This window comes from Pteropus medius, unplaced genomic scaffold, assembly GCF_902729225.1.
Source record: "Pteropus medius unplaced genomic scaffold, Ma_sr-lr_union100, whole genome shotgun sequence".
Classification (NCBI taxonomy): Eukaryota; Metazoa; Chordata; class Mammalia; order Chiroptera; family Pteropodidae; genus Pteropus; species Pteropus medius.
In genome coordinates, this window is record NW_024355109.1 from 841,061 (window position 1) to 861,617 (window position 20,557).

The following is a 20,557-nucleotide window of genomic DNA, read 5'->3' on the forward strand; positions in this document are numbered from 1 at the left end:
GACGCCTCCGCCCGCGCGCTCCCCGCCCCCGCGCGCGCACGCTCCCCGCTCCCCGCTCCCCGCGCGCCGGCTTGGTGCTGCGCCGCACCTTCACCGCGCGCAGCTGGCGCTGGAGCCCGCGCGCGAGGACCCAACTGCCCCGGCGGCCCTCCGACCCTGTACCCCGAGGGCGAGCTCGGGCTGTTTGCGAAGCCGAAGGTGCGGGCACTGCACTGGGTCAGAGGCTCTTACACGCCAGAGCCCCAAGTGTCCCTGTCATGACGAAGAGCGATCGTCTTTAGGTACGTGCACCGTTTTATGCCTTCCTTTTTGCTCCTGATTTTGCTCACAACCCGGCAGGTCTGCGTGGCGAGCGTTCGCTGCACGTTGGAAGCTGCGGGGACTGGGGCGTCCTGGGCTTCCCGCGCCGCGGGGGCTCGGGTGTCTGACCCCACCCGGGAGACGCGAAGTTGCCGAGAGGAAGGGGCGCGCGCACTTTTTCAGACAGAACTGACGTGCCCGGGAAAGTGGGAGGACTGGGCAGATCTGAGGGTGCCCGGGAGAGTAGGGGGACTGGGGAGAACTGAGGTGCCCCAGAGAGTGAGGAGACCCGCCGAGACAATGGTGAGGAGCTCGGGACAATACTCGGGCTGGGGACGGGCAGGACCCCTAGATCAGTGCCTTGGGAGTGGATACACAAGCGACCTAGGGCCGGGGTCCTGGGGGGCCGGCTGCCATTGAATGACCTCCCTTACTCTCCGTGCCTGTGGGGAGCTGGACTCAGCGCTGGGATAGCGGGCTCCTGGTCTTAACCGAGACTGAGCTTGGCCATGAACCAGCCTCTTCCCCACGTGTCTGAATCCCAAATTGGAGGTGGGGGTGGGGAGGACGAGAATTTGGATGAGGGGCAAGGAGAATGTGTTGCACCGATGCTGACCTGTGTCTGGAAAGGTGGGGGAGGAGTGATGCACCTGAGGACGGGAGCACCACCGCGGGAGTTTCCGTGGCTGGGGAGGGGTCTGGAGAGAGGAAGCAGCTGCAATTCTATCCCTGCGAGACCACAACCTCCTCTCCCCTCCCCCAGGGCAGTGGGGAGCAGAGAGCGAGACTCATTTTATAAGGGAGTGGGTGCTCTTCGACATTAGATTGGGGGAAGCTATTCAGGTGTTAAGGCGGCAGAAGGCTGTGCAGGTCCCTGGTGTGAAGTGACAGCTCCCTCAGGAGCAGGAGAGCAAGTGAGAAAACCAGGCTAATTGTGTTGCGGGGAAGGGGGAGGTACAGACAGGAGATTGGCAGCATCACAGGTTCTTACCCTGGAGATCCCTACAGCGTTACTGGAGTGAGGGAATGGAAATGTATAAGCTTTTGGTTGGGGGAACAGAACAGTCAGGATTATCTTAGAAAACGTTGGGGTCATCTTTCTTCCCTGCTCCCCACTTCTAGCATGCTCATATCCATGCACATGGCTCATTCCTAAAGAAATTGTACTTGGCCCTGTCTGTGAAACTGGGCATCTGGTGTGAGCATTCACTCCTTTGTTATCTGACACACAGTCATTTCTCTTTATTTTTTTCTATCAGGTTGATCTGGCTCTGAGAATGTTCCTCTCCTTTCCACCCCACCCCAGTATTCCTACCCCTCTTCCCTCCCACCTCCAGCCTTTCAGGACCAGCCTCCGAGTTTGCCCACTAACACCCACCATTGTGTTTCCATCCAACTGTGTTCATCACTGGAGCAGGGTGTGAACTGGAGCGTTCCAAGAACCCGCATCCTCAGGCTATTCTCCAGCGGTTAATTAGGAAGTGGCCAGTAGCTAGAGTCCTTCTTTAGGAACAAATGTGGGGGTGTGTCTACTCAGAGTAACAGGAGGCAACGGAAATGGGCCTCCCTCCCTTAACCACTTCCTCCCAGCCCAGACCTCAGGGTCAGCCTCCTGGCCTGGCTCCCCCTTCAGTTGGGATCTAGTGGAGATCCCGCCAAGTCATAGCTCTCCCCCAGGAAGGTGATACATTTGTCTGTCCAAAAGTCTGTTGCACCCAAACATCTGAAAACCTGAACACTGGAGACTGTTTAGTGAAAACATGCCACATATGTTGATTTTCAAAAGACCCCAGTTGATGTCGCTTCTCTCTTCCTCTGACACTCCAATGTGAGATTTTGCTCTGAATATTTTATCTTCAGCATAAATATAAAGAAACACCAAACTGGAGCGAGTATTTTTTAATAAAATTGAAAGCATGCACTAGGGACTTGCATAGAATTCTGAGTACCCGAACACAAGTTCCAGAAATGGCTCTTCTTCCTTCTGTTGACTGCAAAGTAAAATTATTTCTAGCAGAAAAGGGACCCATTCATTCCCTTTCAAGGGTGACCTGGAAAAACCAAGGAGGCTGAGAAGGAGATAGTATTTATATCTATAGATATGGTATTTATATCTATAGGTAAACTCACATCGAAATTCTCTTTAGTAGTGACATCCATTGACTTGGAGCCCTGCTGATGACCGCCTGGTGTCCTCCCCTTAATCCGAGGTCACTAAATAGAAACATACCTCCTGTGGTAAAACCCCACAGCCAGCTGTGATACCAACCACATGCCCACTTCTAAATGTAACCAAGTCACTTCTCTTACATATTGGCTTAATTCACAGATATTGGCTCACTTCTCGGTGTCAAGAAATACAGACAAAGGCAGTTGTGGAGTAAGCAGTGCAGCTTGCACATTTCATATTAAGTGGTCCCATGGGACAAATAATGTTTCCTTGGGTTGAAGAGTTTGCAAACTAGTGTTATTTTACTGTTCATTGCATTCATAGGTTGGGAGTGGATTAAAAACTGTCTTGTTTTCATTCCGAAAAGAAGTCAGAAGTCTAAAACCAGTTTCTTGCTTTTCTTGGGGGGAAGTGGTGGTGGAAGTGAAAGCTCATTTTATGCACAGTGGGTGCTCCCGGGGCAATGGCAGACTTGCCTTTTCACTCAGGCTTCACCTGCGCTGGTGGCTGTGAGCAGGGCCGCTGTTTATGAACAGCTCCCTTCCGGGGGTTATTTTCATCCGCCAAGCTGAACTCCATGAGCTGGGGGATATAGACAGCTTGTGTCTGTGGCTGTTCAACCAGAAAAGAATACCAGCTGAAAACAGAGTGAAGATGGAAATTGAGGCTGGGGGTGGGGAGAGGAGGGACAGACAGGCCAGCAGCACATAACTGGTTCCCCAAAGACAAATCGAGATGCGGAATGGTGTCATAAAGCAGTTGTCATGCAAATACTCCACAATGCGATGATTAGAAAAAAGCTATGCAGAAAGGAAACGATGATGAGCGTGTGCCTTTTCATCTGGAGGGTACCCTCCTTTGGCTCCATTTTGCTCCACTTCCGAAATCATATCCTTATAGGTGGTTTCTCAGCATAACATTTTCCCCCTGAAAATGAAAACCTCGCCATTGTACACAGGGAAGCCTCCGAGTTGATTCAGCTGAGCAGAAGCACTAGACACATGTCTCCTGAAATAGTGAAACCCCCACACGCCCCTCCCCCTTCATCTCTCCTTCTTTTCCTCTCTGAGGGGGTGGGGGCACAGTATACTCATCCCACTTTGGTCGGAAATGTTCCCTAAAAATAGTAGAGTTTTTCTTGGAGTGTGGCAGGCTACTTAGAAAAACTCTACCATTTTACACATGGCCCGATACAGGTTATCCTCCCTCCAAGGAAACCCTGGACACATCTATTGTGTGTCCTTCACAGGACACTGTATGGAGGGGATAAATATCTTCACTCATTCATTACACTAATTTAAAAAGATATTAGATTTTTTTCAACAGTGAAAGCAAATGAGGCATAATAGTCCTATATTGTGTTCCATAAGATAGAAACGAGCTGTCAGGCCAAGAAGGAACAGTCTCGGACAAAGGGGATGTTTTCCACACTGGTCAGCATTCTAAAATATAATAAACTGATTAACGATCACGTTTATTTCTGAGATGGATTGGAAGTCCAAGTCTTCAGTGTTATGTAATTTAAGGGAATACTAATTCTTTTCAACTTAAGCATGTGTTTACTGAGCAACTATTCTGGGATCTGGCCAGAGTGAAGTAATTCATTCAATAGAAAAGTGTAAGATACTGGTTATACCTTCTAGGGAGTGCACAGTCTGGCAGAGAAGCAGGAGCAACCCAGTCGCAGTGGACGGTGTGCTTGGTTTGCCCTGGACACATCTGTCATTGCAGCATTCTTATTAATAGCACCCCCTTTCACTCAGCAGCGTTTTGGTTTGGATGATAAATTAGACGCTCAGTCACCCTAGAAAGAAGGGCTATAGGAGGTCACAGAGAGAAGAAGGCTTTGATTGGAGTAGTCAGTTAAGATTTCATTTATGTGCCTATTATAAGATTACATACAAATAGATAGGAGGAAAAAAGGAGGACTTTCCAACCAAGAAGACAAGGAAGATTGTGAACTCCCTGAAGACACAGAGGAGGGTCTATTTTGTTTGTTCCTATATCCTCAGGGCTTACGTGCTGCTTAGCAAATAGCAGGCATCAAATATTAACTAACGGCTTGTGACTGAGATTTCAAATCAAGACTGAAGGTAAGAAAGTTCAGGACAGTGAAGAGGCATGCTGGCAAGGAAGGTCAGAAGGGACCAATTATAATATCAGGCTATTAATAATGATGATGATAACACAAGGCTGGCAATGACCGTACCAAAAAACAACCTGAGTACAGAAGAGCGATGTTCTGTAACTCTTTCTTATATACATCATTTCATTGGAGTTTAATGCTATTGGCCTTCACCTCTAGCCCTAGAAGTGATCTCTTCCTTCTCAAAAAAATTGTTCAGGAAGGCACTGAGGAACAATGACGCCATTCTCAAGCTTGTCTCTTTCTGTCCTTGTCCAATAGGAGGACTTGTGGAAGGGAGGCAAGAGCAGGAAGGGGGGAGGGTACCGTGCAAATACAAAAGCAACACAGATGAACACAAAGAACACATGCTTTTTTTCCTTCTTCTAATTGAAGGAATAAATTCAGTGACAGTTTCCTGGAGCTAGTACATCTCCTAAGAGGTTGTTCCAGTATAGCATTTGATCTCTCCACTTTGTGCTGCATATGAAGCCTGGAGTGACCTGGCCTTGGCCTGCACTGCAACACTCTACCTTCTAAATTAATATGACATACAGTAGGTGCCTTGTTGCTACACAGAGGTTCAAGGTCAACTACGCTAAATGAGGTCTCCAGGATAGCTGCCTGCTGGTAACCCTTAAATGACAATGCCATAGTCTTAGTTTGTAAGGTTATTTATAGCATTTTAACTACTTTGAAGTGGTCCACATCTTCCCATATTCTAATCTAATTTAGTGTTGTCTCGGTGATGCTCCATCCTCCGAAATAAGTGGAGCTTAGAAAAGAGAGACATGGACACACACAGGGATATAGCTCTGAGAACATGTATTGGGGCTCTACTGCAAGCAGCAGAACCCACTTTGCAGAGGATATATGATAAAATGGCTTACAGAATGGTTGGGTCAGGAAAGCTGAGGAAATGCACTCTTGGTCAGGCTTTCCAGAACAACTTTGAAAGTCACATTGTAAAACTGGGCCACCGATGGAGTCACTGCCTGATCAATGATCAAGAAGCTGCATGCTGATTTGAGAAGCTACTAGCTCCTGAATGAGGCTGCCACTGCCATGGTCAGGGAACATCCTTCCAGGAAGCCATCACAGAAAACCAGACAGTCCATGAAAATGCTTGCCAGCAGTGACAACGGAAGAAATAGAAACATAGCACAGTAGGCTAGTTAATGTGCCCCAACTCACAAAGATGTCCTCATCCTAATCCCTGGAACCTGTGAACATGTCACCTTTGTAGATGGGATGAAGTCAAGCTCCTTGAGACTAACCTGGATTCTCCAGGGGGGCCTTGTCTATGTACATTGGTCCTTAAAGCAGAAAACCTTTCCCGCTACAGGTCTTGTGACTATAGAAGAAAGGTCAAACGGACACAACATTGCTGGCTTTGAAGATGGAGCAAGGGATCATAGGAGAGGAGTATGGGTGGCCTTTAGAAGATAAAAAAGCAAGGAAACAGGTCTCCCCTGAAGCCTGCAAAAGGGAACTCAGTGCTGCTGACATCTTTAGTTTAGCCAGTGAGACCCCTGGCAAACTTCTGACCTCCCACACTGTAAAGTGATAAGTGTGTGTCATCTTCAGCTAAATGTGTAGTGATTTGTTACAGCAGCCATTGGAAATTAATACCCACAGCCTCCCCATCACTTCTGCCTTCAAATCCTATGCAAATGCATCTGGTGGAGACCCCCTTTATCACCTGTGGAACCCTAGCTGCAGAGGATTCTGGGAAATGTTGCTTTCAGCTTCCTGGCTTCAGTACAGGAAGACACCTTTGAAGGGACTGGAGTGTTGTGAGTACCAGTTATATATATGCAGCACATCTGCCTGGGGAGCCACAGGTGGAAGTGGATGGCAGTCTTATCTCTCCTTTTCTGAAGGACGGCAGCATATGGCAGAACAGAAGTAGATGCTGAGATTTTTAGGAAGTTTAACAAATGTTATTAAGTCATCAGAATAGTTACCTGTTTTACCACATTCAAAGTTGCTCTCTGGTCTGTTAGAGATTCCTCGCAGGATGGTGTTAAGGAGAGATTGTACATCAGTCACAGCATCGGGGATGAATATTGGCTTTCTACAGCTTAACTCTTAACTATTTACAGTCGGTCCATATGGCAGGTGAGATTTTCCAAAGACGGCCTCAACAGTGTCTCTCATCAACATGCTCTTCCTACAAAATGACTCTGATACTCTTCTGATTGAGAAATGAGGTTTATTTTCTCTCCCCTCAAATTTGCAACTCTGTTGACCAATAGCGAATAAGATATCAAAGGCTAAATCATAACTCAGCTTATGTCCCTTATTGGCTGGAACACTAGATCTGGAAGACATCTGCTGCCATGGAAGCTGGCCGACTATCCCAAGGCTGCCATGCTGTGAGGAAGCCCAAACTAGCTGACCACACGGAGAGGCCTGAGATGACAAGAAGAGGAGAAGACACCTGGCCAGACCTCCGGCTCCTCCAGTCCCCACCGCTCCAGCCACCATCTGCCTGTAGGGGACCTGAGCCCAGACTGTGCCCCAGAGTCCAGACTGTGCCCCAGAGCTCTTGTTGAGTCCTGACTCCCTGCCGTTGTTTAGGCACTACATTTGGGGTGATTTCTCACACAGTAATAAATAACTGGAAAATTCGTCCACAAGGTCAAATGCAGAAAAAACGTCAACTAAAACCACTGTCCTGTGTTATTTCTATCGAATTTCTTCACCATCGGATAAGTTGCAGGATGGTTGTCAGTGGTAGAATAACCAAATCTAAGCCCACCTTCTCCTCCTGTGGAAAATCGGCCCTGAGAACCTCTGTAAATGTAACCTGGAAGCAAACCGTCACACATGTGAGTTTGTCTGCTGGGGGAGAAAAGTGGAATTGGTAGCTTTGAGGAGGAGTTTCAAACTGTCAACCCAACATGTGAATAGGCAAGAATAACTTCTTTTCAAAGGAGAGCTGCCTCAATGTGGCAGGTAGAGGTGCTGCAAGCCTTCCTTTTGAGGGATGTCCTCAAATTGGAGACCCACCTAGGAGACAGAGAAAAAGTGATGAAACAGTACCTGGACTCACACACAGTGATCTGGCCCCTGAAACACAGGGAACCATGCTGGCCGTCCGTCTTCCCAGCAGGCTTTTCCTACCACTTCTTTTTCTGCACATGCCTCTTTCCCTGATATCTAAAGTTTGCTATTCCCGAAGTTCAAGTTCAAGGTCCCCTTGATAATAATACATATAATAACACATAAGTGATAGTACTTTATGTTTGTGAATTTTTTTTAGTTTTCAACAACATTCACATCTATTGTTTCACTTAAGCCACAGGCAAGACTAGCATTACTGTCTCTGGTTTAACAAAAGAGTTAAATAAAACAAAAGAGTTAGCTGACATGTCCAAGATCACGGTGCTAAGCTGTATAAGAGGTTAGCTTGGAGGTGTTCTTGCGCACCCCAGGATGTCACTCAAGTAGCCTCTGCAGCAAAAACAATGTGAAGCTGGAGAGGACGAGTGATTTGTTCTGCCTGCCTACTGCCTTCAGTCACCAAAATATGGCCTATTGAAGCCAAATTCATTGGAAGCCTGAAGTCTATTTTTTCTTATTACCTGACTGATGCTCTCTATTGGATACTGTATTTTGCAAGTAGAAACCTGCCTGTATGATAAGAAAGGTCAAGAACTGATCCCTTTTCAGGCTCCCATGACATCCCCCAAAAAGTTTGCCCTTTGAATTTTTTCATAACAGTCTTTGGCCTAAAATAGGATAGAAATGACATGTGGTGTTTCTTTTTCAAGATTTTTTGTTTTTGTTTTTGGTTTTGATTTTTTTTTTAGATCCTCAAAGTGTGTTTCTTCATATTAAGATATTTTCCAGATGTAACTTTTTTGGCTCTCTGATCATTGCAAAATAGCTCCTTCCCCACCAAGGGAAGAAAATAGCCAAAGCAAGAAGAGGCCTAAGGGACTATATTTTAGCTCAAGGTGTTTTCATATGTGAATATACAGTTATCAAGCTAGAGGTACTGGAAAAAAATGAAGGAATGTGTAGTTTTTCATTTAAGTAACTAGTCTCACTATCTAACTGAGGGGAAATCAACCCAACTAGACCTGCACATAGACTCTACATTTGGCAAAAAGGACCTTCCCTGTGTCATCCTTTCACTGAATCACACGATTCTGAATGTAGGTCCAGAGGCAAGGCACTCCTGGGCAAAGGGGCGTCTGAAGCCATTGCAGTTTTTAAAAATAAGTGCAAATTCTGAATTACGATGTATGTACATGTTTGTCATATTACATGTTGACATAAAATTCCTCTTTCATGGTAAAATATCCAATCTAAATAAAAATTTTTAATACGATAATACTACTAATAATTATCATTTAATGGCATTTCCAATGTTCCAGGCACATGTGTTAATTCATTGAATCCTCATAATAACCCCAGATAATTATTATCTCCAATTTATAGGTGAGAGAACACAGGCCCAGCAAAATTAATAGGGTGAGAACTCAATTTTAAACCTGAGCTACCTGGCATCAGAATCCGAGCAATGGCTGTGGATGTAAATGCACAAAGACCCCAAATTCAGAGTTCCCACAGCAACTGCCAGTGAATAGCATGTTCACCAAGCCCGAATTCTCTCATATAACCCAGCTGGTTGCAGCCAGGTCACCTGGTTTAGCAACTCACTACTCAGACTGTCCATGCAGCTTTCAAGCTGAGGTTCTCAGTTGATATCAGGGCATTAATGAGGCTCTTCAGGACTCTATTATAATCACCGAGAAGCTTTTTTACATCATCCAGCTAGAAGGTTCATTATTCCTGCTAAGAAGCAGTGTGTCTGCAAAGGTGCCCTGTGGTGGCCTGTGGTGGGGAAATGAAATGGTCTCTTTCCTCTGAGGAAGCAGTGCATCCTGCCAAACGATGCCAAGGCTTCTCCTCCCTCACTGCTGTCCCTCACGATGTCCTAGAGATTTGAACAACCCCACAAAAGGGGAAGGGGGTGGAGAAAAAGCAAGCGAGAGAAGGAAAAGAATCATTGTTCCCTTTATAAGGACTACTATCTAATCCGTACTCAGATGTCGAGTATCCCTTGATCAATTTTGTCTTAATTACTGAATATAGAAAACAAGATCATTGTTAATTCATGTAGTCTTAGTTTATGAGGAGAATTATGCAGGACAATGACCTGCAGTTGAAGAAACAAGAACCCTGTTGGGTCTGGTTAATCCATGCATGCTTTACCTTTCTCTCTTTTGAGAATGATTGAAAGTGGTAACCAATGTGTCTGATATGCAGAATTGCACTGGTTTGTTGAACAGAAGTTTTTTTTTTCTTGGATTTGCATCACAAATAGAGTTCTCAGATTTGGACTGACTAGGTTTGAATATAATGTCCAGAACAATTGCTTTGATTCACTGACTTAGCTCCTGTTCGATCTTTTCCAGAAGTGCCCATTTTTCAAATCAGTGCAAGAGAAATGATCTTCATGAGCCCTGTGTTAGCTTGACTATAATTTTGTTTATGGGAAAAACTCAGTGGGAATGATGGTTATTTCTTTTATCAAGATTTATGGGGGATTTATAGTAAGAGCAACTAGTTTCCACATTGTTCTTGAACCATTGTGATTCAGTGGCTTCCAAATATTAAGACAAGCAGCTGGAATGAATTACCAGGCAAAGCATGGACATTGGACATTGAAATATCTTCATGACTTTTATCAAACAATTGATAGCTGGTCAGGCTTCTTTGAACTCATATGTGGTAGTTGAAAGAAGAGTAAGACTTGGTAAAAAGTTTGTTAAAAAATTATATTCTATGACTTTGCAAAAGTTTGGGACAGGTTACAATAATGTTAAATTGAAAACGAGAATAAATATGAAAAGGAGGAACTGGAAAAAGTCAGTGTTCTAACTTTAAAGCATTGCGTTCATGCTACAATTGAGCAGCAAGTTTTGTTCTCAACTTCCCTTTTGCTGGACATTGTAGGTTATCACTTAAGTTATTGCTACCAGAAAGATGGACATACAAAGTACAGCATTTCCTCAGAGGAATCACCCTAGCAATAACTTAGAAATGTCTTATGTGGGAACTTACACAGAGGAAGTGAAATTGAGCTAACAAAGCATTGCAGTGAAGTTCAAAAGGCAACACCTTGTGTCTTGAGCTTCGCTCTTGTTTCCTTATCCCTCCATCAAGTTCTAAGGATCCAAAAGGAGCCATCAAAGGAAATTTAATGAAGAGAAAAAGAAGCATGGATATTTGGCCCTCAGTTGCTCTTTTTTTGGAGAAAAAAAATGATCGGTTTTTCTAAGCAAAGTTACATGCCATGATCAGATTTTGTCTTCGGACAGTGTCAGCAGGGGGAGCCTTGCCCCCACCCCTCACAGGGAGCCCAGCTTAGACAACTGGGTTATGACTTCCTAATTATCTTACCACCAGGCCAGAATTTATCACTTGAGATTTTAGGTTCCATCGAGAGCAACTTAATTAGCAAAATAGAGCAGAGCATAAAAACATTAAACTTTTGCTGTTTAATAAGGCCATTTCTCTTCTTATTCTTGACCTTGATGATGACGATGATAATAGGCATCAGTTTTACTGAGTACATATTTTGTGCCTGGCTGTGCTTCACAGACATGATGTCCCTTAATCCTCACAATTACTTTAAGATGTAAATGTTATGATTGTTGTGACCCCCTTTTACAGAAGAGGAAGCTGAGCAGGGGTCATTTTTCCAAAGAGGAGATTTACACCAATTGTTTGACTGCAGACCCATTTTCTAACTATACTCACACAACTTGATGTGTCTGTGTGTGCACAGGTGTGTGTGGGCTTCTGGACTCTGCTGCTTCCTTGTTCTTGCTTGCTGCTTCTCTCTATCCCTTCCAAAGACACTGGCTGTGACAATCTCTAAGATTCTATGTAATTTAAGATCCTCTATTAAGTAGTGCTGTGACAGCATGAAATAGTTTCAGAAAATATGTGACATATACAAATGTAAAGTTTACGTGTACCCTCATTTACTAAGACAAATGCTCTCAGTTAAACCATTTCCCTAGACTCTGGAAGTAGTAACAGAAACATAACCGGTAATCAGATACGGCCCTTTCTTGCTGTAAATATTAATCGTGGCACACAGTGTAGTCCAGAGGGCAGCAGAAGGGTAGCAGCACAGTGACTAGCTGTGTCCAGCCGCCTGTCCACGCCGTTGCCCCTTTCTCATCACCCTGAAGACCCCAGACTGAACAGTTGGAGCGTGTCTGCTCTTGGGGCTGGTACACCCACACTGCCAACTTGGAAATAATAGACCCATCCTGTTAAATGATGTATCTGACAGAGAAAAATTCTATCCCTCCTGGGGATCAAAAGACATTCTGATGTGAATTCATGTCATTTTTGAAAGACATTGCCTAGCTCACATTTTGAATTCTGCTCATCCTATTTCCTTGTACTCAACACCCACATTCAATGTTCTCTGCACTTTCAATTCTGCAGTCTTGCAATGAGGTTTAAGAAACATACAGTATAAATGACATCCTCCAAAAATTAAAACGTTCAAAGCAACTGATTGTCTGGAGGGTGTCCATTGAAAAGCTGACAGGTCATACCATAGAAAATCAACTCTTAAAAATGCCTGCTTAGTGGGAAAACATCCTTGGACTCTGTACCATATATAGTACTCACTGTAATTTTTAAATAGGAAAGTCAACTACTTTTCACCCCCTCTGCAGATTGTATAGTCTCTATAACTGAAGACTAGCTCAGTTCACTTTCACCTTTCAAGAGGGTTGAGGAATGCACAGTCCTTATAAATGAGTACCTAGGTCAATTATAAAACTCATGAAATCAACCTCCTTTAAAGCTTTTCTCCGCTGATAGATGTACCACCAGTAATCTCAATATAGACCTTATTAAACTGGACTTAGTGATTGATACAGCTTCATCACTGTTACAGTAAAAACGTGAATGCTTATTTACTATTCTAAGCACTTTGTGTTCGTTAATCTATTTAATTTTCACAGCAACCTGTGAGTTGGTCCTTTTATTATCCCATTTTACAGATGAGGTAACTGAGGTCTGGAGAGGTTAAACAACGTGTCCAGGCTACATCTCTAAAGTGGTGCAGGCAGGCTGAATTCTGCCATCTCAACAGCCCCGAGAGGGGAAGGCCTTGTCAGCACAGCATCGGAACAGTAGAGTAGGTGACCACGAGGGCCGATCCTGACATGTGGTTACTCTTAAGTCTTCCCAAGAGTGGAAAAGTTTTTCTTTTAAATTCTAAGATTCCCAGAACTATTCTTTTTGTTTGTTTGTTTGTTTGGCATTAAATAAGAGATACAATTTTATCCCATTTTTTGTGTTGGAATTGGAATCAGGCCACTAGAGAACGTGAATGCCTTACTTTTTTACATGCTGAAAGAATGGAAGGCAGATGTGATCAATGATTACTATATACTGTGTGTATAGAAAATATTTAAACCCTGGGAAGATTTTTTAAAATGCCTCTTCCCAGGCACCACCCCAGATCAATTAAATCGAAATCGCTCAGGATAAAACTAAGACAATGACATTTTTAAAAAGCTATCCAGGTAATTCTAGTATGCATCCAGGTTTGAGACTCTCTAAATTAGATGTTGTACTATATTAGGCTCTTTCTAGAGGTTTTTGATAGTTATGTCAATAGGAAGGTGCAGAGGCTGGGATGTAGGTTGAATATTTACTTTAGTGCAGTAGATATCTTCAAATGAACCCAATGACCCAGTTCCTAGCAGCAGGCATGACTTTCTGGATTTAACCACAAGAGAATAAAGTACAGGGCATTACCCCTGAACAGCAAAGATTACCCATTTAATTTTGTTGACTCTAAAATACTGTTATCGTTATATTGTGTTATTAACCCATAATGAGACCTCATTGTAGGGAATGGTTACGGAATAAGAAAATAAAAAGCAGGGACATGATGTTGAGATAACCATCAGTTCTTCCTGAACCATCTGAGCACCCGATCGGTTCTGACTGATGATGTTTGTGGGGCCATAGGGCATTCTGAGAACTGCTGACCCTCTACTCCAGATTGACGGGAAGTCACATTACAAAACAGGCAAAGGAAGGAATTCTGCTTTCTCAGCCAAAGGAATGTGAAGATAGGGAGAAGCAAGACTATATCTGGGAGGTAGAAACTCTCTGACTGTCATTCCAGCTCTACCAACGATCTTCTTAGAACAGTTGCCTGTAGATCAGTTTCCTAATCTGCACAACAGGAATCATGTTAAATGTCCTACCTAACAAGGTCGCTATCTGGATATAGAGTAAATGTCAGTGTATTTGGAACATAGGAATCTGCAAACATGAAATGTATTACTCTCACCAATAAAGTTGTTTCTTTGAGACCTCTGAGCGAACTAGAGAGACAAGCAGCTGTGTAGCTACCACTATTTATTTTGATTTCCAAAGGGTCACCTATTCTAAATTCTTCTAAATTGAGCACCGGGTACTAAATTCTTTGGAAGCTCCATATGGTGGAGAAGGCTAGAACGCCTAACTTTCTTACACTGGGATTATGTCATCTTTTCATTTTTGCATGGGCTAATGTTGCCTAGCTCAACGCTGCCAGTTTGCTCAAGGTATGCATTTGTTTCTACGAGTCCTGGCAGCCGTAGACCTCTCTGTCCCCTTGTCTATAATGAAAGTCTCAAAATATTCTCACAAGCGTCTTCCTACAAGTCAGAGGAAGAGGCAAAATCGGAGGCTCCCTGATCAAAGCCAATGTGGTCAAAATATAGGCTTCTTGTTTGCCTTGAAGTGGGACAGGGTAGACCCACCAAACGAAAAGGCCAAACAATACCTCCTCCTCCTAGACAAAATAGACAAATTTCTCTTCTCGGTGACCTCATCTTTATCTGCGCCGAGATCTGAAGAGACTTCGTGTATTGCATTTGTCCTGCATTCTCCATTCTAACATTCAGTGTGTTTTAAAGTGCTCCACAAAGGAGGAAAGGTTAAGAATTACTGTCCCCAAGATTACATTTGCCTGCTTTATGCTAGATGAGTATCCCGACTCCCATAGGCTATTTGGTATTGCCTTCTTTGATCAGCACTGGGCTAGCAGGCATCCAATAAATTATTAAACTATTCAGAGATACACATAAATAGAGCAAATATTTGCCACACTTGCTTTTTATATTCCTTTTGTTATTGTCGTTGAAGCATTTTGAGGCAAATCTAAACCTTACGTCATTTCAATCCTACACGCTTCAGTATGCATGTCTAAAGTATAGACATTTTCTTACATAATCCTAATTCCATTTCATACCTAACAAAATGAGCAATATATCCTTAGTATCATCTAATATCTAGTCCGTGTTAAAATGTCCCAAGTGTCTCAAACATGACTCTTTTGTCAGTTGGTTTGTCATCATAATCAAAACAGGGTCCACACATTGCATCTGGTTGGTACGTCTCTTGAATCCCATCTTGTCCTTCGCCTCCCTTTTTTGCCGTGAATAAATTATTGATCAGTAAGGAGTCTGAGGCCCTGTGGAGATCTGTTCAAAGAAGATCTGTTGTGACCTGCTTTATTTCTCCCAGGCTTGTCCAAAGAATCATAGGCTCTCACTGTATTGTTTCTAACTTCGCCCAGGCTGATGGAATGGGGTGGTTAGAGACAGTGGGTAAAAACCCTAGAAAGTGAATGATAACCCACTTTCTCATCAGTGAACCAGAGAAAAAAATTAAAAGACAAGGGCCAGAAGAAGGCCAAGCATTGCAGAGTAAGATTTGAGTCTCATAAAGCAAAAAGTAGCCCTTCAAACAATTCTGGTGTGACCCAGAATTCTGAATGTAAATTCTGAGCAATCATAGGGAATGGCCTAGGAGAAAACAGGGTTTAAAGCTTGTGAGAGGGAGGTGATTGAGGGTGAGTTAGGGGACACAGGTAGTCCTGGGAAAAACCTTCCCAACCCCTCATTTTCCTACTCTATAAAAATGGATCTGGCTCCCCACAGTAAATTGGCTAAGGACAGTGAATGGAGGAAAGGGTCATAGATACAGCTAAGAGTGGAAGTTAATTTACTACCCTGAGTGTACCATAAAAAAGAACATAATTCTGCTTGGTTAATAATCCAGGTATTTGCACATAGCTATACATAACTACTTTGCATTCTGATTGTAAATTATTTGCTTTTGGCAACCAAAAATAACTCAGCAGATGTTATTCATATGGCCACCTTCTTGGTATGCAGCAGCAAGGACCAGTAATGAAACCACTACCCCTATTATAGCAATTTAATTTGCTAAAATTACCACGCAGAGAACATGTGTACAGGCCTCTGGGAAGCCATTCAACTTTGTAACTGCTGGCATTTGATGGCACTTGCATACACAGCCTCACTCTGTTAGAATCCTAGAATAATTTTTTGACACTGGGTTCTTCTGAAACAAATCTGTTTGTTATAGTTTTCTTCCTCGTTTTTCTTTTTATCAGCTATACTTTGTTTAGTAATAATTCATATGACTTCATACAAAATGCCACAGATTTGGTAAGAAAAAGGTGAAATTATCAGAAAAATTCGCTGCAAGGCAGAAAGAATTAAACACAACACATAAATTTCTCTCCATCAGTAAGTAATGACTAATGACTAGAAAGTGCCAACATTCAGCTAGCTCATCTCTTCAGCAAAAACATCTATTTGTATGTTGCTTTAAAAATATAACATACCTTACCAAACGTTTCTACACTTTTATCACACTGTAGTACAAACACAACAGGTCACTGATTCATGTAACAGATTCACTCCAACACGAATATCCCTTTATCAGCAATTAATTTTCATAATAAGTGTGTGTTATGAGAAATCGTTCTATAAAATTCGAGTTGCATAAGTGAATCATTCCGATACCTAACAATAAGCAATTGAAGTCAATCTGGACACGCCATCATTTACAGACCTAAAAACTGTATGACGCAGGCTGTAATCAAGAGAACGAAATACATAAGGTCGTGAAAGAAGGTCTCGTTCACAATGCAACCACAGGATAGACACTGAATAATAATTCGTATCTTCCCACATGAATTATTTAAGTTTTTCTCCCTTGGATGAGCCCTCACTACTTTTTTTTTTTTTTTTGGTAGAAAAAAGCAAGTTAGGGAGCTCTAGGGACCAGAGCAGAGGAGGCCAGGTGTTCAAACTGCATCTCTTTATGAGCACCAGGCCCCTTTTAAAGTCCCTCGGAGCAGCACTTCATACCCTTGTGTATTATTTTCAAGTCTATAATAAGATGCCTGAATGCTAAACATTTGAAATGCTGCTTTTAAAAGTGTTGCCATAACAGCAGGAATAAAATGACGATTGTAACTCGAGTTTGAAAAGACTGCATTAGTTTTAAGTCCATTGTGTTACCTTTGTGTTGCGGGGGCTTAACTGTAACCTCTCAGCTCAAACGAAGGCCATGATCATGTGACCATAATCAAACCCATATTTTTAGCTATGTTCGTTATCACATAATTGTCAGTCAGTCCTCCATCAATTCAATTTATTTGTTTGGATGGGCAGAAATAAATTGACCATATGAAATATGTACTAGTTTGAATATGTAGGCCATATTGGAAAAGCTTTGAGATAACTTCTTATCCTTTCTCTGAGCTGAAATGCACTATGCAGCTTTATTTATGAGGCTCAGTTCCATGTTCTACCTGACTCTCATGCCCATTCATGAATGCCAGTGTCAGTCACATGTGCTAGGCAAGGGAACAAGTACATGGTGCGTCATTATACTCCCAGCACACCGTCGGGTACATTCCCCCAGAACCTAATGGGTTTTCTGTTTAGAATTTCCAGAGATGTGTCTCATTTCTAATGAAAACAAAAAATAAGAGCTTATAAAAATGGTAATTTCGATAAAATCAAATAGCAGTAGAAGATGTCAGTATCATTTTGATGCTAGTTTGAAATAAAGAGCAACAATCACCATTAGCTAGAAATGAGTCACCAAGCTCTAGGGGTAAACAGGCTGCATGCAGGAATGCCTGAGGGGTTGGTAACGCTAGGCACGGGGCTATTTTCTTCTATAACGGAGGGTTGTTTTTTAATCTGGTGATCAAAAAATGAAGGTTTATAGTGGGTGTATTTTTCTCTCAGCAGCATCAGCCAATCTGTCTATGAGGACCCTGTTCCCAAGAGATTTTTCTCTTTTTATTTCATGGGTTTTGCAGGGTTTAAAAAATATATGTAAATTTGCTTATTATTGCTAATAGCATCAACCTTCATTGAAGTGCAAAATGTTTTTTCCTTCAAACCAGGAAACAGTTGGTCTTGTTTTTGATACACTTCATTTTACACTAAATGAAGGTCTATGAGTATTCTAGACTTCGCATTTTAAAATGAATGTGACGTTAGTCAAAATCCACTCAACCTCTCATGAGATTTAGCAAGTTTTATGTCCTGAATCATCCCTCTTCTAATTATCGCGAGGCCAGCTGCTACTCCCTGTATTTATTTAATCCACCAGAATGGAAGAAAAAACAGAGTTTTCATTTCCCCAGGCTGAAATGGTGTCAATTATCTAGAAGCTCCTACAACTGACTGTCCCAGTGAGTAGACGTGCTATTAACATTTTTTTCTTTACTCCTCAAATGATTCAGCCAGACCCTTAAAATAGCTTCACCATGCTCTGCTGCCATTGTTTGGAGGGAGAATAAAAGAGAGAGAAAGAGGAGAGCAGATTTCTTTATTTGTATGTCTCTTCACCTGTGTATGTGTGTGTGGTTTGTAATTAGTGTATTCCATTTGATTGACGAAAGTCAGATACAGCTTCAAAGTGGAGTTCTAGTTAATAGGAAAGACTATTACCCCACACTAAGGCCTTTCCATATGTTACCTCATTTTCTCTTATAACAGGAGACTTAGGTATTCATATCCTCATTTTATTGACAGGAAAAATTGGAGCTTAGGCAAGACTGACTGGTGACTTGGGTGCTTCAGAACCAATGCTTCCCTATCCTATGGGGTACTAAGAATCAGAGACATTGGTACAGACAGGTGGTGCCTACCCTCAAGAAGTTGGTAGCTTGATTAAAGAGATGAGAAGTTCAGGAAAATAATTGTAATACAAGTGACTCCCCACCAGAAATGCAAAATTTAATTCCCACCAGAAATGCAAAATTTTCTAGTCCAAAAGGCAAGACCCCTCTGCTGAGCTGCTCAGAAAATACTTCAAGAAACAGTTGGCGTCTGCTCCCCGCTTCTCCTCCCACTCCCTGCTTCCTTCTTCGGGTCCAGCCTGGGTCCTGCCTCCGCTGCCGCCACTTTCCCTGGTCCACTGGGGCCTTGCCGGCCATCCTCCCCGCAGCATGGCACCATCAGGGCAGCATTTGGGGGAAGCGAGATCTTGAGGAATGGGGGGTGCCCTATAGCCTCGGTCATGGATGTGAGCAAGATGACTGGCAGCATCAAGTGACTGTAACGGAAAAACACCAGAACGTTCGTGCTGGGCACCCATCATGAGAAAGGGGCGCAGACCTCTCGGACAGTTGCCAACTGGCTGCCCCTCTGCAGCAATGCTGTGCTCTGCTGGAAGTTCTGCCGCCTGTTCCACAAACTCCTGGAGATGGACGTCCAAATGTCCTGAAAGACTCTCTGAAATACAAAAACGGGTTGAGTGACATGAGCTGGATGTGGGGCCACCTGAGGGATGTGGACAGCTTCCAGCATTTACCTCGAACTGCTGAGAAAAAAGATGGAATACCACACCAAAAATCCCGGGTTCCCTGGCAACCTTCAGATGAGTGACGGGCAGCTGGATGAGGCTGGTGAGAGTGACATTAACAACTTCTTCCATTCTAACAGTGGCAATGTTCGACTACCTGAAGTGTGAACTTAACCTCTTCCAAATTGTTCTACTCTCTGGACATGTCCCGGTCCGTGTCAGTGACGACACCTGGGCAGTGCCACCTTGCCCCACTGACCCAGGTCATATTGGACTGCAGACACCTCTGTGATTACATTGTCAAGCTTCTCTTCAAACTCCATTCATGAGAGTACACTGGCCAGATTCCTGAGCTTGTGGCCAGAAGGAGGACCTCAGCCTCAAGCTGTCCATGGAGAAACATAGCTCCTCAGTGTCCTGGGCTTTCGGCCTCTGTTACAAAAGGCCCTGGAGCCCCCAGCTGTCTCAACAAGCACAAGGCACAAGCTTTGGTGCCCAGGGAGGTGCCTGGCTTGCCTTGGTGGTGTCCCAAAATGGCGTCTCCCTCCACCTCTAGCTTCGCCTCATCTCCGTCCATATATGGCATGTATTCTAGGAACCGCACAAATGATGACAGACCTGGCCTAGACTCACAGCAGCAAAGGCGATGGTTTCCAAAGTGTTCAGTCTTTTTGTACAAATGGAATTTTGTGGACAAGTATAAGCTATAAAACAACTGTTCAAATAAATGGAGGGCCATCCCTGCCCTAGCCACAGATCTCTGGGATGCTTTGCGAATCTATTTTGGAAACTACTGGTCCTGCAGAAGTTCTTATGCTTTCATGCGCTTCTTGTTTAACACCACATGTGTGAGTCTTGCTCCCACAGGTCTGCATTAGTTGGTCTGGTGAGTTCAGTGTCTGCATTGTTAAACCATATCCCAGATGAATTTGGTGTGGACGGTTCCTTGGCCACACTCCAAGGTGGCCACTATGAAGGATATATACGTGCAGAGGGTGTGGATGATGGAAAACCAATAAAAGTCTTTATTTTATAATTCTCGGACAAGTGACACTCTGGAATCATGGTCACTGACAAGGAGTGGATCTGGTTACTTAGGACAAGAAAGGCAGCATCACTGATGAATCCAGGAGGGTTTGGCGGAAGGTTGGAACTCGATGTTCAGGGGTTAAAAGGGCTTTGGAGCAGGCGCGCATCCCTGAAGGGAGCAGAGATCGGGCTACATTCCGAGAGAAGAAGGCATTTGGTTACTTTGAAGCTCTGAATACAGA

The 20,557-nt window shown here is 43.5% G+C and overlaps 1 protein-coding gene across 6 annotated transcripts in view; it reads left to right on the top strand.

Moving 5' to 3' along the window:
- The window catches only part of RIPOR2 (RHO family interacting cell polarization regulator 2), a 173,264-nt gene that overhangs the window by 89,871 nt on the left and 62,836 nt on the right, over positions 1–20,557 (top strand). Inside the window, exon 1 of one of the 6 annotated variants that reach the window (XM_039857152.1) lies at positions 63–281. The exons of 3 other annotated variants lie outside the window; for them this stretch is intronic. The gene's annotated coding sequence lies outside the window, so the exon portion shown is untranslated. Of the gene's footprint in view, positions 1–62; positions 282–20,557 lie in introns of those variants that run through there. 2 more of the 6 variants (XM_039857146.1, XM_039857150.1) reach the window with 2 other exon arrangements.